Raw genomic sequence first — 27,220 nt, 5'->3', positions numbered from 1 at the left:
GAGACCACCAACGTGTTGTCCGTGCCAACAAGCACATGGTGACCGCTCAGGTCTGGCAGGAAGTGCTTGTGCCAAAGACCTTTCGCCGAGCGACCACTCATGATCGCCCCCCAACCTGTGAGGGAAGCATCCGTCGATAGCATACGCGTCGACAAGAAGCCCCCAACACTGGGCCTTGGGCGAGGAACCAAGGTTTGTTCCACATGACTAAGGCACGTAGGCATCGCCGCATGACCTTGATCATGCGAAACGGATTTCCCCTCGGAGAAACCCCTTGGTCCTGAGCCACCACTGCAGGGGTCTCATGTACAGGAGGCCAAAAGTTATTACGTTGGACGCAGCTGCCATGAGACCCACTGTTTCGCAGTGAGTGACTGGCCTAGTTTTACCCGGAATTGGTACACTTCGCCCCCCAAAGCGAACCTCAGGGACTTCCTGTGATGAGGATGGATGGCTACATGGAAGGACGCGTCCTTCAATCTATTGTGACAAACCAGTCCTCGGACTGAATCTGTGACACAATCTTTAGTGACTTTCTTCCCTCGAGAAGAAAGCCAACAAGAGCAGAGCTAAAACTCTCGATAGTGCATATGTTACACGTCGGGAATTTATGAATGAACACTGTGAGCCCCCTTTTACTAGAGCTGACCGTGCATGCTCCACTCCCAAACAAACAACACATGAATCGCGTGTGTCCCCACTCGTAATGAAGCGAGGGCAGGGACGAACACACGATCCAAGACTGTTTGCTCTCCAAACTCCTGTCTAATATATATATATGCTTGTGGACAAACAACAATAAATAGACAGAGACAAGATCACACAGAGCGCTTGCTGAAGGCACAGAAGCTGGCGCGGTCTGTTGTCAGGTGTGCTTTATAGTTTTCTGGTCGATGACGTCACCCGCCTATGACGTCTCGTCTCTCCATTGGACTGATTATACACGTGCTTCACGACGCAATCACGCAGGGGCGTTCCCACCGCGTCTCGACGCAGCGTCTCGTTCCCTCTCAGGGAAGCAGGGTTACAGTCGTAACCTGAGATGTTTTCTGCTTTTAAAAATGTAGGCTCTAGTTTACGACTCTCTGTTGAGTACCAGAAGTTGAGTATGGAAGATGTGTTTACAATTTTAGGGTTCATCTCTTGTTGCGTAGGCAAGTTCATAGCAAGAGATGTTCATAGCAGACAGCTTGGCAACTCTCTTACAGGCATCATCTGAGGAGTGTGAGTGGATGAAGATGGAGAGATCTGGTGTTTATATCTGTGAGCGTGGACACAGTTTAAATTACTCCTCATGAAAATCACATCACTGTTCTGTAAGCTTGTGTTCAGGAGAGTCTACACTCAAATATCAGAGATTGTTTTTTACTGAAAACAAAGTGTACTCCTTTGTGTAAAGAATTGGCAAATATGTAATAGATTCATACATGTTTTTATTGAGCTTTTTGTTTTTGCATACAAATGAAATGAAAAAAATTCAGAAGCACAGATAAGAGTCTTTATTTTTTATGTTAGAAAGCTTGTAGGATAGTAAGAGCTCCAAGTACAATCACAATCAACTTTGCAAAGTCCTGCTTTAGTCATCATCATAGAGCACAATATACTGTATTAATGTGACAAAATGTTCCGTATTTTTTTTTTTAAAGGTGTTTTAACTGAGCTTTGAATTTTACACTGCATTGCATTATGTTTTATAGTTAAAAGAAATGTCCGTAAATTAATGGATAATGTCCTGGTAATTAATAACTTTTTCTGTTTTATTTATTTATTATTTATTTCTTACAGTATACTACACATTGTAAACCATCTATGTACAATCTTTGCAACAGTAATCCCAGTGGTCTGTATAATCCGTGTAGCACCACAGGTAACTATACCCATGGTACCCACACATGTGATCAGACCTGCAGGTTTTGCCGTTCACAGCAGAGTAGCAGTCATCAGAAGTACAGCACTGGTCATTATTGCCTTCATCATCCGTGTAGCACCACGGCTTCCTTGAACCATATCTGGCACAGGCATGGTCACTGCGGCAGAACTTCCCGTTCTTAGCTTTACTGCTCCACAGCGGAGGACTGCAGTAATCCCAGCTGCCAGAGACGGTGTTACACCAGTAGTAGTCGTAGCCGTATGTGGCGCAGGGGTGATCATACCTGCACCTCTCTCCTTTAGCCGTGATGAGCGAGGACTGCGGTGAGCACTCTATCTGCGTCCGGCCTGAGTTACACCTGTAGCTCTTGAGATAGGGCTGGTACAGGCAGGGAGAGGAGCAGCAGGGCATGATTAGACCTCCTGAGGTGCACTGACAGCTGTAAACAGAGTCACTGAAGCTTGAGCACTGCGATCCATCAGCTGCAGTCTTCTGCTTCTCTGGGACCACCAGGCATTCAACAGCGTCCGGCCACTCGGACACATCCCTCTTCCTGAGCTCATCACGCACAAGCTGTGGTCTGGCATTAGATATAAGACAAGCACTTCCAGCAAAAGCCTTCAGATCCTCAGCCATAGTATAGTAAGTGTTCATGCTGTCAAAGGCTAATTTTACTGTCATCTCTTTCACCTTGACTCTCTTTTCAAATGATTGGCTGTCACTGCCGATGGCCCTTTTCATGGCATTTTCCATCTTCTGCACAGCTGTGCTCATGTGGAGATTCACTTTGAACTGCTCCGTAACCATGTTTAATTTATTATTGTCACCAAAACAACCATCCACAAAAATGTTAACTCTCTGTCGAGTTCCTGAGAGCTCACGCTAGAGTAAGCTGAGCTGATAATTCAGGACTGAGACACTCATGGGGTTTATGCCACGCTCTTCTGGCTGGTTTTCTGTAATATAGCCGAAGGAGAAAGACTTACTGTCATCACTGTGGTGTTTATAACAGACAGCCGTCCAGATGTGAGAGGGCACCGTCACCCTTTCAGAGTCTTCAGAGAATTCTTCATAGCCTCCAGAGTTTTCTTTAGGCTCTCCAGAGTTTTCTTTAGGCTCTCCAGAGTTTTCTTTAGGCTCTCCAGAGTTTTCCGTCTGTGGTATCCGTACATTCGCATCAGGTACCGTACCTGTCACAATGTAGACTGTTGCTAAACCATTATCTCTCTCATGCTGGTTTAGTAAAAACCTCCTCAAATTTCCCTCCCACTTCCTCCAGTGGATCTGGTTGAAACGCGGGTCCATCGGTGCGGCATTGGTCAGAGTGAATGTCGCCGTACGGCCAGCACCACAGCTGAAGCTGCTGGGGTTCAGGTGTCCACGATCATATCCGGTGTCAATGTAGTCACTGCTCATGGCTTGACTTTTTTTAATAAGGTTTCTATCTAATCCAAGTTTTCCCAAGTCTCTCTCACGGACCATATTTACATTTGGGTAACCTGCAATCTACAGAATAAAAAATATGTTAGATGGTTTGTTTGATGTTGACTGCTTGTAAGAAAAGAATTTATTATGTTTTCAAATTTTCTTGTGAAAAAAAGTTATGTTCTTTCTGCCTACTTTGTCTCAGTACATTAAAAAAAGTAACATAGATCTAATATATTTTCCAAATTATTTGCAATGACAAAACAGAATGAAGACCAATAATTAGATTAACAGAACTGCTACTTATGAATTGCAGAGCTTAAACTGCTAATAAAGTATTTAGTTAGAGAACAGAAGCTCATAGTCACCTGTGGCTCGACGTGCCAGTCGTCTTTCCTTACACTGTCGCTCTTGCATTTAGGATCAAATATGTAGGCACTGTAGAGGGGAATCCTGTATTCTGTTGAGTACAGCGTAGCGTAAAAAGAGCGCATGGGTCGTCTTTGGGTCAACAAAAACTTGGTTCCTTGATCATACACCTGACAGATTTTCTTGGCATTCTGATCCATTCCTTCTGGTTCTTTGTTTTCGTAGAAAAACTGTCTACACTGATTAAAGTCATCAACCACTTCTGCCTGAGCACTAAATGCTCTCAGCAGAACACAGGTGAGCAGACCCAGAGCAAACATGGTGTGACGCTGGGCTCGTGTTGTAGAGACGCCAGAAGCTGCTTTAAGTACACACTCACACTCAGAGTCAGAGCTGTGGTTGTGGGAGTGACTGAGATTAACACATGAGAAGAAATGAGGAATATGACGGGACCTTCACTTCATCATGCTTATGGGTAATTTTAGAGCATGAACAGAAACACTGATTTACTGAAAAGCAAACAGAGAACACCCAAATGCTGCTCAGTAATAAAAATGCAGTGCCTGGAATTTCAGCTTCAGTTTTCTAATACATGTTGTTTCACTTCTGCGTCTGGAGCGAGGAACAGGCGCTTTGAATGTCAGATAATCCTGTAACTTTCCTGATAATCCCTGTTCTGTCTCCGTGATCGTTCAGGGTTTGTCTCACTGGAGAGCGAGAAGCTGGAAATGTGAAGCCTGGAGTCATTAGAGAGCGCTTTAAACTCTGTTCTTGTCTTGTCTTCATGGTGACACTCGATGCTTTGGATTCATTTTTGTTTGTAAAAAAATAGAACGTGATCTCTCTGGCTCTTCATTTCGGCTGGATCTCCTGCCCAACATGAGGTCACAGACAAACATCCCAAATAATTTAATATCACAAATGAAAGCTCAAAAGATTGTAAATTTTTTATTGTTAAAGATTTTAAAAGATTCAACCAATATTGAGGTTCCATCGTACTAGTTTTGTGCGCTTGGAACATCATGGCAACGTACAACACAAAGTACCTCACGCGGGAAACACTTAACATAACGCAAGCTAGTGTGCATAGGCCACGAAGTGTTGGCGAAATAACAAATTAGCTCACCGGAGGGAATAATATTTTTAAAAAATCGCGGATTCACAAACTTTCAAGCACCCGTGGGAACCCTGTTATAATCAATGAAGCCGTCTGTCTACGCTGAGTGTCTGTTTGCCGTGTGGGGCTCGTCATGCCATCAGTGAAGACACAGTTAAGGAGTTCGTAGCACAGGGGATAAATCCAGCCCACAGCATGTCTCATTAAGCCCGTTCACACCAAGGACGATAACTATAAAGATAACGATAAAAATCGTTCTCCATATTAAAGAATAGCAGAGTTCACATCACAACTATAACGATAAAGATATGAGGAAGAATATCGTTGGGATTGCTTTCAGAATGTTTTTTTTCCCAGCTGTCGAACGATAAAACACCAATTCCAATCAGAATTCATTCTAATTTAAAGGTCCCTCGCTTTTAAAATGGCAGACGACATTATGGAGAAGTTAATCGCCGAGGTTCAGAAAAATCCACTGTTTGACAAATCAAGACCCTTTTCAAGAAAATGGATATAGAAAACAGTGGTTCATACCCTGTGAATAAACGGTGAGAAGTACTTCAGGTTTCCGTTTCGGTCAGCTAAATTCACTATTAGATTATTAGCTCGTTTACACTAGCTTCACTTGAAACACAGCATGCTGAGCACATCTGCTGCCTGTTTATGCAATAAGAACAGCAATGTTCAATGATGTTATACTCATTTTGAAACCGCAGTGCACGACCTTACACTGTCAGAAAAAATGTGCAAAATTTGTACCTTTAGGGGTACAATGGCTTGTCTCTGGGGCAGTACCCTCAAGGGTACACCCGTTGTACACTTTAACATGGGTACATATCAGTTTGTACCTTTCAAAGACAAATATGTACCTCTGGTGACTAAATTGTACCTTATGAGGTGCAATTTTGTTCTTTTAAGGGTACTGCCCCAGTGACAAGCATTTTGTACCTTATGATGGCAAATTTGTACTCCATACAGCACATTAAAAAGGCCAGAATGCTCTTTATCATTTATTAAACATTCAAAATTATTACATTCTCACATTTTTCGAAGGATGAATATTTTAAGCACTATCACAATGTGTCATAACAGAATGTATAGGCCTATATTGAGCAATTTTTCTTCGACTTTTTCTCTAAAAAAATTATAAACAGTAAGAATATTAAGCTTAATATTATAAGCTTATTTCAAAATCAGTACAATACATTTCATTAACCTTTTTTTTACCATGCAATAAAACATGTTAACATCAAGAATCACAAAGAAATTTCATTAAAAAAAATCAGTTCTAGATCTCATTTTAAGACATTTTTGTCTCATAACAGGATGTATATATTGAGCAATTTTTACTTCAACTTTTTCTACTCTAAAAAAATTGTGAACAGTAAGAATATTAAGCTTTTTTAAATCAGTACAATACATTTCATTAACCTTTTTTTACCATGCAATAAAAAATGTTTACATCAAGAATCACAAAGAATTAAAAAACAATTTTTGAAAAAAATCAGTACTTCAGTAACATTTTAAGAAATGTTTTCTACTTTTAAAACAGTTTTCTACATCAAGAATGACAAAGCAATCTTTCTAGCAGTGCACATTTCATAAATTGTAACTTTATACCCTTAAAACATTGGTATGCTCCAGACAGTCCATCTCATCAAAATCATTGTCCATGTATTCAGTAGCATCCAGATCATCATGAGGTAGAACAAGCTTCCTATGTTTTCGATAGACATGACGCCTGAAAGACTCGTATATTGAAAAAGATGACTTGCAGTTATTCAGTCCACAAGTGATGCTGAAATTGGGTTCATGGTTGTGAACCAGACCAACATGTTGAACTAGTTTCATTATGGTGAAGGTTTTTCTTCTACACCTTGTGCATCGATATGGTTGTGGCATTTTCGGCACAGGATATTAATTATTCGGGTGACAGTTATTGGAAGGGGCTTGCCACCCACCTCAGTAATCTTTGCTATGGCATTCTGCAGGAAGGTCAATGTATTCTTCATGTAGTGTGGATAAGCCAAGTTGAAAACGTAGTAAGCACTGAAGGCTGCAACTATCTCTTCTTCAACTCCTATTCCTATTCAACTCCACTTTGACAAGGACTTGAAGCCTCTTGGAGAAAGCCATTTTCCAGTCAGTTTCTACCAATTGTATGGTTGGGTATGGAGTATCAGCATCCAACTGTGAGAAGAAAAGAAAATGTTAAAGGGGTCATATGATGGTTCTAAAAATAACATTATTAACGCGATGGGTTTGAACTGTTTCTAAGGCCGTTTCACCACTGACAGCGCCTCAAGCACGGTCATTTGATGCTAAAAGCTATATCTTAATTTAAGGCTAAAAAATACAAATAAGTGTAATTACAATAAGTTTAAAACGTAATAACAATACGTTGGTTTTGTCGGGCCAGTATTTTCGAAGAAAGGTTTTCCCTCACGCGTCAGTAACGTTAGGCCTAACGCTACAGACGCTATTTCAAGTGCACATAGTGCTAACTCGAAAGGGAACCAACGGATTTTCACAATACTTAAAACTAAACATACCTCTGAATTTTTGTGCTTTGTCTTCGGTGATATTTATTCCGGCTTCTTCCAATTTCTGAAGAAGATCCTCCGTCGACAGCGTCAGGAGTGAGACAGCCATCCTGGAATAACCGTCGTTTTTTGTGGACACACAGTCCCTCCCCCCATCTTCTTCTTCGCGGGTCGTGCGCTGCGCGGGCTACAATCCCATTGGCTGGACAAATGCGTGTATTTGTACTTTGATGCAAAGTAAAAAGTACCCCATATAATTTTAAATAAACGTTGAATAGTTTTCGTCTACATTGCTTTTAAAAATTGCTTTTGCTAAAAAAGATTAGCATGTGTATTTATTTTAACTCTAAATTAGGTAACTTAGGCTATATTAAGTTAAAATAGGTATTATATTACAGTTTAGTATTACAATAAAAATACAGACCTACTTTATTACATTTGCTATATGTTTAAAACTTATCAACTTGATGCTCTGCATAATCAATAGAAGGTCATGTGCCAGTACTGTTCAGAACCAGTGACAGCCAGTAAAGATGTGTGCATTTGGTTACTTTGTGCATCTCTTCTAAATAACCAACAACTCAAGAACATGAATTTCTTGCTTTGTTTAATCTATTTTGGGTGATTGACAATTATGTGTTCACTGAATTGTTGAGATCACTGTGGATGCAGAGCCTAATAAGCTTTTACCACACTTTGGCTTCCTATGTCACAGATTGTACCTTTATTTGGGGATTAAATGGTCCAAACATGAACCCTCTGACAGTTGGAAACATATTTGTACCCTTTTTACCACTAAATGGTACATATTAGTACCCTAAGGTGTAAATATGGCCCATTGAGGGTACAACTTCACCATTTGTACCCTAAGTGTTCACAAATGTACCCCAACCGTTCCCTTTTTTCTGACAGTGTAGAATAAACAGACCGTCAACGTTCGTTGGTGTAGATGCAAATATAGTTATCGTTATAGTTATCGTGCTTGGTGTGAACGGGCCTTTACTCTGTTCTGGGCGGTCCCTGTTCCCAGACCCACATTATGAACACGTAGGACTCTGAGGCAATAGCAAACCCAAGAGCCCGCTTCAGCCACAACGTTTTCTACTGCAGAAATTATTTGTATTTTAAAAAGTCATTTCTTTAACACAGACATACAATATATATACACTCACCTAAAGGATTATTAGGAACACCTGTTCAATTTCTCATTAATGCAATTATCTAATCAACCAATCACATGGCAGTTGCTTCAATGCATTTAGGGGTGTGGTCCTGGTCAAGACAATCTCCTGAACTCCAAACTGAATGTCAGAATGGGAAAGAAAGGTGATTTAAGCAATTTTGAGCGTGGCATGGTTGTTGGTGCCAGACGGGCCGGTCTGAGTATTTCACAATCTGCTCAGTTACTGGGATTTTCACGCACAACCATTTCTAGGGTTTACAAAGAATGGTGTGAAAAGGGAAAAACATCCAGTATGCGGCAGTCCTGTGGGCGAAAATGCCTTGTTGATGCTAGAGGTCAGAGGAGAATGGGCCGACTGATTCAAGCTGATAGAAGAGCAACTTTGACTGAAATAACCACTCGTTACAACCGAGGTATGCAGCAAAGCATTTGTGAAGCCACAACACGCACAACCTTGAGGCGGATGGGCTACAACAGCAGAAGACCCCACCAGGTACCACTCATCTCCACTACAAATAGGAAAAAGAGGCTACAATTTGCAAGAGCTCACCAAAATTGGACAGTTGAAGACTGGAAAAATGTTGCCTGGTCTGATGAGTCTCGATTTCTGTTGAGACATTCAGATGGTAGAGTCAGAATTTGGCGTAAACAGAATGAGAACATGGATCCATCATGCCTTGTCACCACTGTGCAGGCTGGTGGTGGTGGTGTAATGGTGTGGGGGATGTTTTCTTGGCACACTTTAGGCCCCTTAGTGCCAATTGGGCATCGTTTAAATGCCACGGCCTACCTGAGCATTGTTTCTGACCATGTCTATCCCTTTATGGCCACCATGTACCCATCCTCTGATGGCTACTTCCAGCAGGATAATGCACCATGTAACAAAGCTCGAATAATTTCAAATTGGTTTCTTGAACATGAGAATGAGTTCACTGTACTAAAATGCCCCCACAGTCACCAGATCTCAACCCAATAGAGCATCTTTGGGATGTGGTGGAACGGGAGCTTCGTGCCCTGGATGTGCATCCCACAAATCTCCATCAACTGCAAGATGCTATCCTATCAATATGGGCCAACAGTTCTAAAGAATGCTTTCAGCACCTTGTTGAATCAATGCCACGTAGAATTAAGGCAGTTCTGAAGGCGAAAGGGGGTCAAACACAGTATTAGTATGGTGTTCCTAATAATCCTTTAGGTGAGTGTATATCTCTATATAAAATTTGAAAATATTCCAGGCTAAAACACATCAAAAGCATAAATGCATTAACACCAAATATGAGGTCAAAGCAAACAGGTTTCCAGAAACAGCAACAACTAGTTTACTTTAAATATAATAAAATTCGGTCAGTCCTGGGAGGAAAATGTCCATTTCTGGTGGCTAATTTGTGCGTCCTTTGAGTCATTCATGTAAAAATCAGTTTATTTCATTGTTTTTTGGTTAAGCTGCAAGTCACTTCTCCTAGTCATCCAGGCATACAATATTTTGCACGTCTTCTAATTTCCTTAGATGGGGTGGCCGCGAGTCCTTAAAAAGTCTTAAAATGTCTAAGATAAAGTTTTCCTAATTAAAGACTTTAAAAAGTATTCAAATATCTTAAAGCAGTCTTCAAATGCGACAGTGTCTGGACCACAAGCCCTCAGTTGCAGAAAATACGAGTCGAGTAAAGAAGTGACCGTCCTCTTGAAGATGAAGATGTGACATTCAAACTTCTGTTTCTTTTGTCCAGCCATTTGCAGGCCTAAGTTTGTAAATAATGCACTATTCACTTCTGCACTGTCACAGTCATCGTCTGCACCATCCTGTCTTCGTCTTCACTACACTTCCCAGAATCCTCCTTGTCTCCACACCTGAACTCACTCCCTCATAATCATTACACACCTGTTCATCGTCATCATCATCTGTGTCACCTGTCCTCACCTCATTAGTGTTCATATGTATCTGTATTTAGTTTCCCTCTGTTCAGTCAGTCCTGGTCGGTTCTCGTTTATGTAAGGTGTGTTTATGTTACCTTGTGTTCTGTGTGAGTTACCCTTCTGTTCTGTGTGAGTTACCCTTCTGCCCGTCAACCCGTCTGCCTGTCTGTACCTGTTTGGAAGATTTATGAGTAAATGTTTGTATTGGAGCCTTTGGACTCAGCCTCGTCTTCAGCACGCACCACACCCGTAACAGAAGAACCGACCACAACATGAGCTGGGAGCTCGCTGGACAGATCGCGGCTTTGGCTCTGGATAGCCACGAGTTGTCTGGAGAGCTTCCTCCCATGGCACGCCATGTCACCGTCTGAGCTTCACGTCAGCCCTGACGAGCCTGAGCCCTCACCGCTGGTCCTGTTCAGCCCAGAGCCTTCTCCGCTTGTCCTGTCCAGCCAAGAGCCTTCTCTACTTGTCCCGTCCAGCCCCGAGCCTTCTCCGCTTGTCCCGTCCAGCACAGTGCCATCCCCGCTGGTCCCGTCCAGCCCAGAGCCCTCACCGCTGGTCCAGTCCAGCCCCGAGCCTTCTCCGCTTGTCCCGTCCAGCCCCGAGCCTTCTCCGCTTGTCCCGTCCAGCCCAGAGCCTTCACCGCTGGTCCCGTCCAGCCCAGAGCCTTCACCGCTGGTCCCGTCCAGCCCAGAGCCTTCATCGCTTTTCCCGTCCAGCCCAGAGCCTTCACCGCTGGTCCCGTCCAGCCCAGAGCCTTCCCGCTTGTCCCGTCCAGCCCCGAGCCTTCACCGCTTGTCTCGTCCAGCCCCGAGCCTTCTCCGCTTGTCCCGTCCAGCCCAGAGCCTTCTCCGCTTGTCCCGTCCAGCCCAGAGCCTTCACCGCTGGTCCCGTCCAGCCCAGAGCCTTCACCGCTTGTCCCGTCCAGCCCCAAGCCTTAACCGCTTGTCCCGTCCAGCCCCGAGCCTTCTCCGCTTGTCCCGTCCAGCCCCGAGCTTTCTCCGCTTGTCCCGTCCAGGCCCGAGCCTTCTCCGCTAGTCCCGTCCAGCCCAGAGCCTTCACCGCTGGTCCCGTCCAGCCCCGAGCCTTCACCGCTGGTCCCGTCTAGCCCAGAGCCTTCACCGCTGGTCCCGTCCAGCCCAGAGCCTTCACCGCTGGTCCCGTCCAGCCCAGAGCCTTCACCGCTGGTCCCGTCCAGCCCCGAGCCTTCTCCGCTTGTCCCGTCCAGCCCAGAGCCTTCACCGCTTGTCTCGTCCAGCCCTGAGCCTTCTCCGCTTGTCCCGTCCAGCCCCGAGCCTTCTCCGCTTGTCCCGTCCTGCCCCGAGCCTTCTCCGCTTGTCCCGTCCAGCCCTGAGCCCTCACCGCTGGTCCAGTCCAGCCCCGAGCCTTCTCCGCTTGTCCCGTCCAGCCCAGAGCCCTTACCGCTGGTCCAGTCCAGCCCCGAGCCTTCTCCGCTTGTCCCGTCCAGCTTGAGCCTTCTCTGCTTGTCCCGTCCAGCTTGAGGCTTCACCGCTGGTCCCGTTTAGCCCAGAGCCTTAACCGCTTGTCCCGTCCAGCCCAGAGCCTTCACCGCTGGTCCCGTCCAGCCCAGAGCCTTCTCCGCTGGTCCCGTCCAGCCCCGAGCCTTCACCGCTGGTCCCGTCCAGCCCAGAGCCTTCACCGCTGGTCCCGTCCAGCCCAGAGCCTTCACCGCTGGTCCCGTCCAGCCCAGAGCCTTCACCGCTGGTCCCGTCCAGCCCAGAGCCTTCTCCACGAGCCTTCTCCGCTTGTCCCGTCCAGCCCAGAGCCTTCACCGCTGGTCCTGTCCAGCCCAGAGCCTTCACCGCTGGTCCCATCCAGCCCAGAGCCTTCACCGCTTGTCCTGTCCAGCCCAGAGCCTTCACCGCTTGTCCTGTCCAGCCCAGAGCCTTCACCGCTGGTCCCGTCCAGCCCAGAGCCTTCACCGCTTGTCCTGTCCAGCCCAGAGCCTTCCCCGCTTGTCCCGTCCAGCCCAGAGCCTTCTCCCCGAGCCTTCTCCGCTTGTCCCGTCCAGCCCCGAGCCTTCACCGCTTGTCCCGTCCAGCCCAGAGCCCTCACCGCTGGTCCAGTCCAGCCCCGAGCCTTCTCCGCTTGTCCCGTCCAGCCCCGAGCCTTCTCCGCTTGTCCCGTCCAGCCCAGAGCCTTCACCGCTGGTCCCGTCCAGCCCAGAGCCTTCACCGCTGGTCCCGTCCAGCCCAGAGCCTTCACCGCTTTTCCCGTCCAGCCCAGAGCCTTCACCGCTGGTCCCGTCCAGCCCAGAGCCTTCCCTGCTTGTCCCGTCCAGCCCCGAGCCTTCACCGCTTGTCTCGTCCAGCCCCAAGCCTTCTCCGCTTGTCCCGTCCAGCCCTGAGCCTTCTCCGCTTGTCCCGTCCAGCCACGAGCCTTCTCCGCTGGTCCCGTCCAGCCCAGAGCCTTCACCGCTTGTCCCGACTAGCCCAGAGCCTTCACCGCTGGTCCCGTCCAGCCCAGAGCCTTCACCGCTGGTCCCGTCCAGCCCAGAGCCTTCACCGCTTGTCTCGTCCAGCCCTGAGCCTTCTCCGCTTGTCCCGTCCAGCCCCGAGCCTTCTCCGCTTGTCCCGTCCAGCCCCGAGCCTTCTCCGCTTGTCCCGTCCAGCCCTGAGCCCTCACCGCTGGTCCAGTCCAGCCCCGAGCCTTCTCCGCTTGTCCCGTCCAGCCCAGAGCCCTCACCGCTGGTCCAGTCCAGCCCCGAGCCTTCTCCGCTTGTCCCGTCCAGCTTGAGCCTTCTCCGCTTGTCCCGTCCAGCCCAGAGCCTTCACCGCTGGTCCCGTTTAGCCCAGAGCCTTAACCGCTTGTCCCGTCCAGCCCAGAGCCTTCACCGCTGGTCCCGTCCAGCCCAGAGCCTTCACCGCTGGTCCCGTCCAGCCCCGAGCCTTCACCGCTGGTCCCGTCCAGCCCAGAGCCTTCACCGCTGGTCCCGTCCAGCCCAGAGCCTTCACCGCTGGTCCCGTCCAGCCCAGAGCCTTCACCGCTGGTCCCGTCCAGCACAGTGCCTTCCCTGCTTGTCCCGTCCAGCCCCGAGCCGTCACCGCTTGTCCCGTCCAGCACAGAGCCTTCCCCGCTGGTCCCGTCCAGCACAGTGCCTTCCCCGCTGGTCCCGTCCAGCACAGTGCCTTCCCCGCTGGTCCCGTCCAGCACAGTGCCTTCCCCGCTGGTCCCGTCCAGCACAGTGCCTTCCCCACTTGTCCCGTCCAGCCCAGAGCCTTCTCCCCGAGCCTTCTCCGCTTGTCCAGTCCAGCCCAGAGCCTTCACCGCTGGTCCCGTCCAGCCCAGAGCCTTCACCACTGGTCCCGTCCAGCCCAGAGCCTTCACCGCTTGTCCTGTCCAGCCCAGAGCCTTCACGGCTTGTCCTGTCCAGCCCAGAGCCTTCACCGCTTGTCCTGTCCAGCCCAGAGCCTTCCCCGCTTGTCCCGTCCAGCCCAGAGCCTTCTCCCCGAGCCTTCTCCGCTTGTCCCGTCCAGCCCCGAGCCTTCACCGCTTGTCCCGTCCAGCCCCGAGCCTTCTCCGCTTGTCCCGTCCAGCCCAGAGCCTTCACCGCTGGTCCCGTCCAGCCCAGAGCCTTCACCGCTTGTCCCGTCCAGCCCCGAGCCTTCTCCGCTTGTCCCGTCCAGCCCAGAGCCTTCACCGCTTGTCCCGTCCAGCCCAGAGCCCTCACCGCTGGTTCCATCCAGCCTCGAGCCCTACCCGCTGGTCCCGTCCAGCACAGAGCCTTCATCTCTGGTCCTGTCCAGTCCGGAGCCTGTCCCGATCCCAGAACTTGTCCCTGAGCCTGTCACTCCCCCCAAGAAAAGGGGCGGATATAGGTCCCCGGCCATTGGGGCCAGGCCTGACTCCCACGAGAAGGCCTGGTCTCCCGAAGGAAAGTCTCCAACATGGCCGCCCGAAGGGGCTTCTCCGCCTTGGCCGCCTGCACATCCTGCTCCGCCCTGGAGGCTTCCTACCCCTGTTAGGCCACGCCCTAATCAGCCTTCAGGGCGCCCACCCCTGTTGATGTTCTACAGCGTGAGGTCGCGCCTTTTTGAAGGGGGGCGTTATGTCACAGTCATCGTCTGCACCATCTTGTCTTCGTCTTCACTACACTTCCCAGAATCCTCCTTGTCTCCACACCTGAACTCACTCCCTCATTACACACCTGTTTATCGTCATCATCATCTGTGTCACCTGTCCTCACCTCGTTAGTGTTCATATGTATCTGTATTTAGTTTCCCTCTGTTCAGTCAGTCCTGGTCGGTTCTCGTTTATGTAAGGTGTGTTTATGTTACCTTGTTACCTTAATGTGTTCTGTGTGAGTTACCCTTCTGTCCGTCAACCCGTCTGCCTGTCTGTACCTGTTTGGAAGATTTATGAGTAAATGTTTGTATTGGAGCCTTTGGACTCAGCCTCTTCTTCAGCACGCACCACACCCGTAACATGCACATTGTTTTTCTGTAACTTTATTTTTTCAGAAAATTGCATTGTGATTCTTATTTATTCAGTTGTGTAATATTCATACTTTTCAGTAACACAGGTATAACTGAAATATTCTACAAAAAATGTAGAAATATAGCTCTGCCATAGCATTTCACTGATCTTTGATTTATTATAATGTATTTTGTTCAAGAGATTATATATGCTGCTGTACTTTTTTTATGTACTCAAGGTGCTTATTTTGCAATGAACAAGATAGTATATTAAAGTTTCCTAGATTTCAAAGTGTGTATGTCTTAACATTTAGTATAAAAAGCAGCTTTATAATAAGCTAGTAGTGTAATGCTAATACATTTCTAATGAGCTGAAATGCTATTGAAATGTTCTTGAAGCACAAAAAAATTAAGCTTCAAATCTATTCTAACTGTAGTTTAAGAAGTATGAAAGTATATTTTAATGAACTGTAAAGAAATACACTTAAATTGCATACAATTTTGAAAACTTGGACTTTGTTTCTGTGGATCCTTTTGTGCGTTCAACCTGTTTGGTCGTGCTGGAGCTCACGGGCACTCAGGCATCATGATTTATGCTCGGGCTGACCTTCTGGATCTGCGACAAGTTTCCTCTAATATACCAACATCGCCACTTCTGGATTTAATCCCCAAGCATTTTCTGTGGAAAAGAATATGTCGGAAAAGGGGATCAAGAGGAGGAATCAGGAACAGAAGACGGTGAAGTAGGCTTCCATTACCTGCCATTGTCTTGTCCAATGTGCCGTCATTGAGGAATAAAATGGGCGAACTTTCCGTGTTGATCAAAACTGATTCTGACTATCGGAACACAATTTTGATCTGTTTCACTGAAACATGGTTGTCTGAGGTCACCGTATTGAACTTGGATGGATTTACTTTCATTCGGTATGACTGGGACACAAAAAAGACAGGGAAATCGATTGGAGGCGGTCTTTGTATGGGGGTAAATGATAAATGGGCAACTAATTTTACAGTGCGTGAGACCGTTTGCTCACAGCATTATGAAATAAATTTTGACCCTTTTATCTTCCTCGGGATTTCACTCAAGTGACAGTGACTACGTTTACATGCAGCCAAATTTTGGGTTATGGTCGGGTTAAGGTCACTATTCGGGTTTCTGAAACATTAGGGATAACCCGTTTACATGCGTGAGCAGAGAGAGTTACTCCTGTATACATGGAATTGCAATATCCCGATGTAAACGCGACGCGCGGTTAGCGTCTGGACGTACGGACAACCTTAAGACGCAATATGCGTCATTTCCGATTCTTCTTCCTGTATCCAAAGACAACAACAACAGCAGCACGCGGATAATGAATAGTTCGGGGCAGATAGCGATCGCCTTTGTTTGCGCTTTGGTGCTGGTAACGTTACTGACCTCGCTCCAAAAGTATGCTGTGCTGCGTCTCGCCATGTTTACTTCCGGTATACTGCACGCGGGGTTTTGTATGCGCCGAGAAGTTTCTCTACTCAAAAGACCAAGATTCCTTGCGAATAGAACATGCGCAGAACACACATCACTATGGGGATATGCCGATGCGCGTTTACATGACCAAAAATTCGGGTTAGAAAAGGGGTACCCCAGGTATAATATCCCGGTTTTTAAAATCCGGGATATGAGCATATTCGGGTTTTTGCCGGTGTTTACATGGCCGTTCGCGACCGGGTTATTGCTAATATCCTGGTTTTGAACGGGTTATTGGCTGCATGTAAACGTAGTCAGTGATCCTTGCCTAAGTTCCTGGCCCTGATAATACTCTTGCAGCTGAACGTATTGCAGACAGTTTTATAATCATTTTCTAATAATAATGCTGTATCCAGAGCAGCTGATCAACCTATCTTTTTGCTGGGAGATTTTAACAGCTGCAATGTTGGATCATTGCTTCCAAAGTTAGGACAAAATGGGTAACACTTTAGAATACAGTTCCTTCATTAATGAATAACTACACAAGAACTAATGAATAACACAATATTAACAATCTAGTAACTATTATTAACTAACAAGAAACACTGATTAACAAATTAGTAAGTAATAGCGCACAGATGAAAGTGGTACTTCACTATTAACTAATCAACAACTACTATTTTTTTAATGCTTCCCAGAGAACTACTGAAAAAGTTTCATAATTCATGCAAAACTAATCAATAACCAATGCAGGACAAATGACTAGCACTACATTAACATTTTACCTGCTACTGTAAATGAATACACAGGATGGTTTACATTATCAATATGTACTGTAATAGCACAGCAGACTTATGATTTGGGAAAGCTGTTAATAATTGGCCTATGCTGTCTATTTATCAACTGGATCATTTTAAAGAAATGGATTTTAAAATGCAGACAACTGCATTTAAAAATCCATTTCTTTAACCTCCTAACCTCCATTTGCCATTGCATGTTTAAAACAATAATATCTTAGTAAAAACCTAAAGTAATATTGCCAAACTATATATCATTTGAAAGCTTAAAATCTCTAGTTTTCATATTTGCTGGCTGTTATCTAAAATAAATTACAGAGGAGCAGTAATTTATCAATTTGCAACAAGAATATTTCATATTCATTAGGAGTATTTAGGCCTTTATTTTGAAATAACAATAAACACGAAAAATCATGAAAGATTGGTAGAAACCTCAGTTTGTTTTCATGCCATGAGTTCAAAAGATAACACCAATTCCATTTTATGAGAAAAAAAGGTCTGAAAATGTTTTAAATAGAAAGAAAAATGTATGGATTCTCGATTTCTGATTGGCTGCGAGCTATAACGCTATAACGTAGTCTTTTTATGCATTTATTAGAGGTTGAATTCAAATCAAATACTGCCAAACCACCCATACTACTTCTGAATAGGATGTCTACTTCATAAATTGTATGAAAATAATGGAAATACATGGTTCAGATCACTCAAAACATATATGAAAATGGAGGCGCCCTTATATGGGCAGTAATGGAGTCTAGTGAAAAAGTTGGGTACTGCGCCCAAATAAAATCTTACTGAAAGCTCATTTTTTTAGATATCAACCTAAAATTTAGAATACAACTTGTTCAGATTTTTTTTTTAAATTTTCTTGCATTTTTAGAGTAAAATATATTTTGTAATATATATATTTTATATAAAATATTAATAATTATATTTTTACATTACACAATTTCATAAACTCAAACTTATATCACTTTTTTTTTTTAATTTTTTATAATTTCTAGACTTCTACAATAATCTGGAAAATGTCTTCTTTAAAACAAGACCAGCCATAGGTCTATATTCCAAAGCATTCCTGAATTACAACCATTTAAGTTTGGATAGTGATTTTTATGTCTATGCAAAAAAAAAGGGGGGTGACAGTTAACAGGTTAAAATGATTCAGTTGATAAATAGACAGGACCTTACTTCTCCTGTGGCCAATTCCCCGGCATTCCTCTGGACTGGCATTGAATCACTAGAGCCATTGTGAGTACTGGAACATATTGAGTCATCAGCCAGCCAAAAACCAGTTACAGTGATTTTATTATTTAAAGATACAGTTATTAGGGGTTCAAGCACAAAGTGCTGAAACCCTATTGTAACTGTAAGGATTTGTAAAACTGATCGTGCAGGCCAAACCGTAAGTGCTAGATCAGGGGTGTCAAACTCATTTTGGTCTGGGGGCCGCATACAGCTTAATCTGATCTCAAGGGGGCCAGACCAGTAAACTCATAGCAAAATTACATAGAACTAACACTGTTTTATTTGTATTAGTGCAAAGAAGAAGAGGTAAATTATAAAAATCTTTATATTAAATGAATTGTCCTTTTACAAAATATATTATGAACAACCTAAGATTTCAACAACACTATTATATAAGTCTCGTCAACTCCACGAATGAATATGGCCAGTTGAGCGACATCCGTAAAATCAATTTATGGGGGCTCGTCCAGGATCCAAACAGTTGGATTTTTCCCGGTCAATAATAATTATAGTGTGTGTATTTCTTTATGCGGGATTTTGCAAGGAAACGTTTGGTTGCATTGTAAACGGAGATAGTGATAGTAACGTGAAAGTTGTAATCATGAGTACACCTGATTTTGATTTGCAGTCGTTTATTGATACACCAACGTTAGATACATTGGACAAGTGCAGAAAGGATGACTTGTTAAAAGTTGCTGACCACTATGGGATCTCTGTGGTGAGACAAGCATTAAAGGCAACAATTAAAGCTGCTATTCATCAGGGGCTGGTTGAACTTCATGTGCTTGAGTTGACAGATGCGGATGGTGTGGAGGCTGGCTGGTCGGCAGTGGAAACGTGTTCAAAAAGCCCTGGTACAGTGGGGAAGGTGCTGAGCGAGGCTGCCGAGGTGGAGGTCGGGGCCGAGACTAAGGCTGCCATGCCGCCCTTTTCTCCTTTTTCTCCGCTTTCCGGTGGTGCTAGTGGCGATGTGCGACTTAAGGTCCGACTCGCCCGAATGCAGATGGAAGCACAGGAGCGGGCAGAGACACGTAAGGCCGACATGGAGATGCGTCTCAAGATACGCAGTTTAGAGATTGAGGCTGAAACACAGGTAAAATTGAGAGAACTTGAGCTGGAGTCAAGGAGAGTTGTCTCTGACTCGGCTATGTCCAATCCTGTGGTTACCTCACATGTTGCAAGTGATGTTTCAACAGCTGTCTTTGATGTAAGTAAGCACATATCTTTGGTGCCTCACTTCAGAGAAACCGAGGTGGATACCTATTTTTCAGCGTTTGAACGTCTAGCATCCGCACTTAAATGGCCGAAAGAGGTATGGTCTCTTTTATTACAGTGTAGGTTGGTCGGAAAAGCTCAGGCGGTTATTTCAGCACTGCCGGTTGAGGATAGCTTGCACTATGAGACGGTGAAGAACGCTATTCTTCGCGCGTATGAGCTTGTGCCCGAAGCTTATCGACAGCGGTTTCGAAGCCAGAAGAAAACAGCACAGCAAACGTTCGTAGAATTTGCCCGTGAGAAAGGAATTCTTTTCGATAAGTGGTTGGCCGCGAATAAGACGAAAGATTTTAATTCTCTAAGAGATTTGATGCTTTTGGAAGAGTTCAAGAATTGCTTACCTGAACGTGTGGTTACTTATTTAAACGAACAAAAGGTAACGAATTTGTCTCAGGCTGCAGTTTTAGCCGATGAATTTGTTTTAACCCACAAGAGTATATTCGTTTCGACTCGGTTTGACAAATCGCTGTCTTTGCCTACACCACACGACGAGAGTTACGTCGTTTCCTAGGCATGGCTGGGTATTATAGGAATTTTTGCCGAAATTTTTCAACTGTTGTACATTCCCTTACCAATCTGTTAAGTCCTGCAACTAATTTCATATGGTCAGAATCATGCCAACATGCTTTTAATAGCGTAAAGACTCTGTTAAGTAGTGCACCTGTCCTAGCCGCTCCGGATTTCTCACGTCCATTTAAGCTTGAAGTGGATGCGAGTGCGTTGGGTACTGGCGCCGTACTTCTTCAAGAAGATGACATTTGTCTAGATCATCCAGTTTGTTATTTTTTTCACAAATTTAACAAGCACCAGATAAAGTACTCTACAAATGTTGTTGCTGACGCCTTGTCGAGAGTATAATATAGCTAACTAAACTATATATTTTTTTTTTGGTATATCTACATATTTTTTTTTGGTATATCTACGTTTCAATGTCTTGTCTTTAAAATTAATTGAAATCTTTTAAGGGGGGAAGTGTTACGTACTCGTACGTAGTTTAGTGTTGCAATATGGACATGTGGGTGTGTTGTTGTTCTGGTGTGTGTGTTTCAGGTCTTCGTTGAATCAATCTACCACCTGTCAATCTTAATGAAGGATGATGACGTTTCGGTTCACCTCATCCAATCACATCTCACCACTTCATTCAAATGCCCGTGATCACTTCCATGTCAACAGCTGTTTGCTCACTTTTTGTTTGTTGCGCTTGTTTGACTTGCTGTCAGTGATTTGTCTGTGTGTCTAACATTCGTGTTTGTTAAATTGTTGCATTGTGTTTTGAGGATACTGTTCAGCCTGACCAGTTTACACGGAGTGTGTAAAGCTGGGAAGAGAGCAGGTTAGTAGGTCGCGCGACATACACTTTGCACTTAGGATTTGTGAATATGTTAGACACACTAGTTTAGGAGAGTGCCCAATTTGTAAGTTTTGTTATTTAGTTAGTGTAGTTTAGTTAGAGGGTCTTGACGCCGAAGATTTCTTTTCTACATTTTTTGTTTGGTACTTAGGTTAGTCGAATTAACTTTTAGCTAGTTTGTTTTGTTTTATTGATTTCTTTGATTTGGCATCTCTCGTGCGCTCGCCTTCCCACCTTGTGTTTTTGTTTGTGTTTAAAGTCGTTATTTTGTTATTGTTCGTATTCATTGTTTGTATATATTGTAAATATTACTTTCTTCATTCACTCTTCGTGGCACTGTGGATTAATAAATCCCTTTGAGCTGAATTTGAGGAGTACGCTTTCTTTTCTTGCTCTGTCCTGCACTTTGAGGCACACACACACCATTTTTAAAAGTGTTATTCCCTTAATCTCTAGACAACATTAAAAGGGACGTAACATTTATGGGAAATCAATTGCAACAGAAAATGCCAGAAATGACTCCACTTTGCGTTTCAGTTGGCTGTCCAAATCTGCCGATAGTTCCGAAATCCTCTCTGCCACGGTATTTCTCGTCAAGCTAATATTGGCAAAAGCTTGTCGGTTCTCAGGACACACAATTTCGGCAGCCTTCAGCATGCAATTTTTGACGAACTCCCCCTCACAGTACTGCTTTGACGCTAATGCTATTTTGCTAACAATTACTGCAGCATCACTGGCCTCTCGGCTCCGGGTGAAAACAGATTGCTGTTTCCTCAGACCCACCAACATTTCATTTACCTTCTGTCTTCTCAGTTCTCTGTGCAAGCTGTTGTATTTTTCGCCGTGCTGAGTTTCATAGTGGCGCCGAATATTATATTCCTTAAGCACCGAAACTTGCTGCATGCACACCAGACACACAGGTTTCCCATTCACCTCCGTGAACATATAGAAAGAGGTCAATTTTTCTTGAAAAATCCGACACTCTGTGTCCACTTTTCTCTTTTTTGACAAAGACATATCGCTTATAAGGGTGCCAGGGCCAACAGAAAAGCAGGAAAAATGATAGAACCAAACGCCACTTACAGACCCTGAAGCTTAGTGCTGCCATCTGCTGTTTCCTCCGAGAATGAAAATGAAGTTTTTTTGCAGATTTAACCCCCGGGCCTGACTGAACCCCCTGGTGGGCCGTAAGTTTGACACTCCTGTGCTAGAGGCTTGAAACCTGGCCAGATGGTAGGCCTCAATTTGGGGAGAACCTATCAGAGCAGCCCAGTCTCATCCCAAGACGTCATCTGTCTGACGCTTTTGACCATACGTCAACATCCGACGTTTTAGGGTACCCTTTAACGTCAGTTAGATGACGCTATCTAATCCTAACCCTACCCCAGATCTAAACCTACCCGCGTCATCTAACTGACGCTAAAGGTAAAGCGTCAGTTAGATGACGCCCTAGGATCGTCATCTAACTGACGTTAAAGGGTACCCTAAAACGTCGGATGTTGACGTATGGTCAAAAGCGTCAGACAGATGACGTCTTGGGATGAGACTGTGTTAATCAGAGCATGACCCCGATTGGCCCATAGGTGGCGCTACAGCAACCAAAAGTACTAAATTGCTCATAACTCCTAGACTAGGCGTTTTCAAATTGGGTGAATGTGTGCCTCTCCTTACAGTAGGTAAGGACAGCCGAGCCTCCCTTCCCCAAAATCCCGTCCGCCTGCCCTAACCCCCACACGCCTCTGCAGTAAATGCCATCTTTTATGTGTTGCAGGCAATTATGAGTTTCAATAAAAACGTAAAAATGTAAATATTTTTTAATATTGTATTTGAAGACATTTTATTTCCACAACTTTTTAAAAAGTGCATTCATAAACGATTCTTTGCAACAGCAAATCATTTCCAACTTCATGCAGGCCTAATTGAGGCTACTTTTAAAATCCCTGAACATCAGTAAGCCTAACCACAAGTCATGCTTAACATGCGTATTTGGCGCCAAAGCCGATCGGAGAGAATCTGCACAGACGGACTTATCTTCAATGGAACCATTTATGTTCAAGTATTACGGCTGTATGTTAATGCCATCTTTTTATGAATGAAGGCCAGTATCACTGATATTAAAGGGGAATTTGGCAACTCTAGCCATTTCTTCGCTGATTTTCGCATGTTCTCTTTCATAGGTTCACTCAATGCTGCATAGCTTTAAGACGCAGTGGGAACGCCCTCTGGGTGTGCCGATTGTCTGAAGCCCTTATAGAATCACGCAGCCCCGACACTCTTACGTCGTAACATGGTGTGGTGTGGGGAAAACCACCTCTTCCTTAATGTGATAAAGACGAAGGAGATGGTGGTGGACTTTAGGAGGACCAGGATAACAACACTAAACACTATTCACCTTCAGGGAGAGGAGGTGGAGGTGGTTGAGAAATTTAAATATCTGGGTGTGTACCTTGATAACAGATTGGATTGGAAGTGCAACACTGAGGCCATTTTCAAGAAGGGTCAGAGTAGACTCTACTTCTTGAGGAAGCTTAGGTCTTTTAATGTATGCAGCAGGATGATGTATATGTTCTATCAGTCTGTTGTCGAAAGTGCAATTCCCTTTCAGTCGAGAACGTCAGACGTAGTCGACGTCCGACTGAATGGGGATCACGCTAGGGAGCCAATCGTCTTCGAGTACTATTGAACGAGCCAATGAAATTGGCGTGCGTGATGACATCACACACTCCGCCCCCCGCGGCGCGGGTATAAATACGGAAGTGGATGCACGCACCAGCTGCCTTTCGCTTCGGAGCCGATCGTGACTGATGTCTCTGAAGAGTGCTGTTGTAATTCAACGAGCGAGTGTGTCGGTGTTCTTTTGGAAGACTCTCCTGGTGCTGGTGGTTCTACAGCGCGAGTGCAGCGGTGATCGCGAGCTTGGAGCTCTCAACTGCTGTTTTAACAGCAAGCAAATTTCTGTGTTTGTGTGTGTGTTGACGGCTGGTTGAGGGCAGAAAAGTGAGTGCTTCACTGTTTTCAGTTTTGAATTCAGTGTTGCCGCGGTCATTCCCTGTGTGCTCCGGCACTGGTGACGGGTCCCATTTCTAAAAGAGCAACTCGGGTGAGTTTTGTGTCTTTTTCAAGATGCCGTTCCATCCGTGTGTTTCTGGGTGCGGTAGGGCTTTGCCCCCTCTGACGGTCACAAGAGTTGTATCACGTGTTTGGGCTTAGAGCACGCTGAAGCAGCTTTTGTGGATGAGTCATGTTCTCATTGCGGGAACATGACCGTCTCGGTGCTAAGGTCGAGACTCGCCTTCGTCCGCGAAGGTGGAGTCCCCACCCCCAGGCCCCGCTCTTCCGTTTCTTCTGGGTTACCTTCCCAGAAGAGACCTGGAGCGCCGTCTGGGCTGGGTGACCTGAGGATTACGGTGAGGGGTAATCCGCCCGGCAAAGCCCCGTGGATCCCTCACTCCTCGTTTGCACCGCAGCCGGTGGAGCTCCCCGACGAGACTGCTGGTCCCTCTGTAGTGGACCGACCGGCTGTCTCGTTCGGGGCCCCTCCAGAGGACAGGATGTCCATCGCAGCATCGGACGGGGAGCTGGGCTCTGGAGGTGATGACTCGGCTGTGCTGCCTCCCCCTGGGAGACCAGCACTGCCCGAGCCGGATCCAGAGATGGCAGCTATGCTCAAGAAGGCCGCCGAGGCGGTAGGGCTCGAGTGGAACCCTCCACCGTCTGCCCGAACCGGTTGGATGATTGGTTTATCGGAGCGGGCCGGTCTGGTTCTCAGCCCGCCGCTCCGGTACCCTTCTTTCCTGAAGTGCATGAGGAGTTGACGAGGGCATGGATGGCACCTTTCTCTGCCAGAAACCGCCTGAGCAGCTCCTCCCCCCTCACTACCCTTGATGGGGGAGCGGCGAAGGGTTATGTGGCTATCCCTCCAGTGGAGCGGTCTGTTGCGATGCAGCTGTGTCCGGCGACCGCTACCTCTTGGAAGGGGGATCCTCGTCTCCCCTCTAAGGCCTGTAAGTTCTCGTCCGTTCTCACGGGCAAGGCTTATAGAGCCTGTGGGCAAGCCGCTTCCTCTCTGCATGCCATGGCGTTGCTTCAGGTCCACCAGGCCCAGGCACTCATGAACATGCACGAGGGTAGTTCAGACCGTGAGCTCACGGATGAGCTCCGCACTGCAACCGACCTCGCCCTCCGGGGCACGAAGGTTGCAGCTCGCGCGATCAGTCTGGCGATGTCCACCCTGGTGGTCCAGGAGCGCCATCTCTGGCTCAACCTGGCTGATATGAGAGAAGCGGACAAGGTTCGATTCCTGGACTCTCCCATTTCTCAGGTTGGGCTGTTCGGCGACGCGGTTGAGAACTTTGCCCAGCAGTTCTCGGCCGCCCAGAAGCAGACGGAGGCCATCCGGCACATCCTACCCCGAAGACCTGCTGCTGCCTCCACCCAGTCGTCCGGGGCAGATCCTCCGCCTGCTCGTCGCCAAAGGCGCCCGTCTGCAGCCGCCTCTGCTCCCGCTGGACCATCGCAGCAGCCTCCACCTAGGTCTCAGCGTGGAGCCGGCCGCAGAAGGGGCGCCCCGCCCGCTTCAGGCGCTGCCAAGCCAGGTGGCAAGCGACAGCGAAAGCGTTAAACCTGAGGCGGGCCACCCAGGGATGGACGTACTGCTTTTGGAGATGGTCACCGGCCGCTCCCTTCACTCGTAAGAGGACCGAGTGAAGTTTTTTGTTTTTGTGTGTGTTGTTCCGCCGCTGGTTCTCATAAAAGCTGAACCAGCGGTACCCACATTTTCAAAGAAAGAGCAGTTTCTCCCTTCCTGGGCCCCAAGAGGGCTAGTTGGCGGTGTGTGACCCTGCAAAGCCTTGCACCCTTCAGCTCCCTTTTGTTCGCCAGCCAGCACCTGGATGCGGTTCGAGGACCCGGACATCCGCCTTCTCACGCATCCTCTGCTGCTTTTGGAGTCAGGTAAGTGCTGCACTGCACACTCAGACCCTCCTTCGGGCCGCCTATGGGCCTCTCGATTGGGTCCCTGTTCTCCACTTCGCTGCCTCACCTCGGGTACGTCTGTGGTGTCTGAGGCCCTGGTGTGGTGTGTGTAAGCCTAAAGTGCTTCCTACCGCTCCTTGGCCCTGAGCTACCAGCAGACTCGGCTTGCGATTCATTTCGCTTGGCTTCCGCCCTGGCTCAGTGATATTTTGCACACCTAGGTGTTGAGCTAAGGCTCCTAGAAGTAGTGAATTATCACACCTACGTGTTGAGCACTGCTCCTGACCTGTGTGCAGGTCAGGACCTGACAAGTGACCTTGGACCTGTGTCAATTGGAACGGGCCCTTTTTCGAAAGCCTCCGTTCAGTCACTAACACAGAGATGCATTTTCGAATGCTCCGTCCCCAAGGTTGGCCTGCAGCGTTCGACCTGGAGGACAGTACTTCAGATCTCTGTCCTTCCGCTCCACAGACCATTCTCTGTCCGGGCGTCGAGGGTACGAAGTATCAGTACAGGTCCTACCCTTCGAGTGCTCCATAGCCAGTTGGGTCTTCAGGTCAACTGGGAGAGAGTATCTCGTCCACGGGCTGAGTATCTCTCTTTTCAGTTCAGGAGAAGGACTCGGTCCAACACGTCTCTTCAAGAAGAGTGTGTTAGGCTAGTGCTAGAAGTGAGAAAGGGTTCCACTGAAAGAATTTTCAGAGGCTCCTGGGGCATATGAGGCTTGACTTCCTACATATGAAGACCGCTTCAACACTAGTTTTATGATCGAGTCCCGAGGTGACCGTGGCAGAGCGGCACGCCCTGTGTGATTAAAAGGTCACCCCGGCCTGCCGCCAAACTCTCAACTCGTGTGTAGACCTTCAGGTCCACTAACACTGACCGAGGGGCCATGTACAAAGGGCATGCTTTAACGGAGGCCTGGGCGACCTCCGACTGCATTGGTATTCGTTACCTCGAGTTGGCAGTTCACCTCGCTTTGGGCCACCGCTGCTCAGCGAGCTGGTACTGGTCTAAAAAGACAACATTGCGACCGTTGCGCTAGCTTCCCTCGCATGTCACAACTCGCCTGTCGCCTCCTCCTTAGAGTCAGAAGCTTCTGAGGTTGCTTCATTCCACTATAAAATTCTTCCGGCCTGCTCAATCGTGCCGCCTACAAGCCTCACGACAGCTATGGCCAGGGAGAGTGGAGACTCCAATCCCCTGGCGGTCTAGCTGAGCAGAGACCTCTTCGGACTCGTCCCTCTGCCAGTTGTGTTTTTGTCTGAGCGGAC

The 27,220-nt window shown here is 46.6% G+C and overlaps 1 pseudogene; it reads right to left on the bottom strand.

The window, feature by feature from the left end:
- Positions 1-1,779: 1,779 nt before the first annotated feature.
- Positions 1,780-10,780, bottom strand: LOC130077984 (uncharacterized; annotated as a pseudogene).
- Between the last annotated feature and the right edge of the window lie 16,440 nt (positions 10,781-27,220).

Source organism: Rhinichthys klamathensis, unplaced genomic scaffold (genome assembly GCF_029890125.1).
Source record: "Rhinichthys klamathensis goyatoka isolate OS25496 unplaced genomic scaffold, OSU_Roscu_1.1 h1tg000797l_1, whole genome shotgun sequence".
NCBI lineage: Eukaryota > Metazoa > Chordata > Actinopteri > Cypriniformes > Leuciscidae > Rhinichthys > Rhinichthys klamathensis.
Note: the sequence above shows the minus strand (reverse complement) of the source record. Positions and strands in the feature narration are given on the sequence as shown.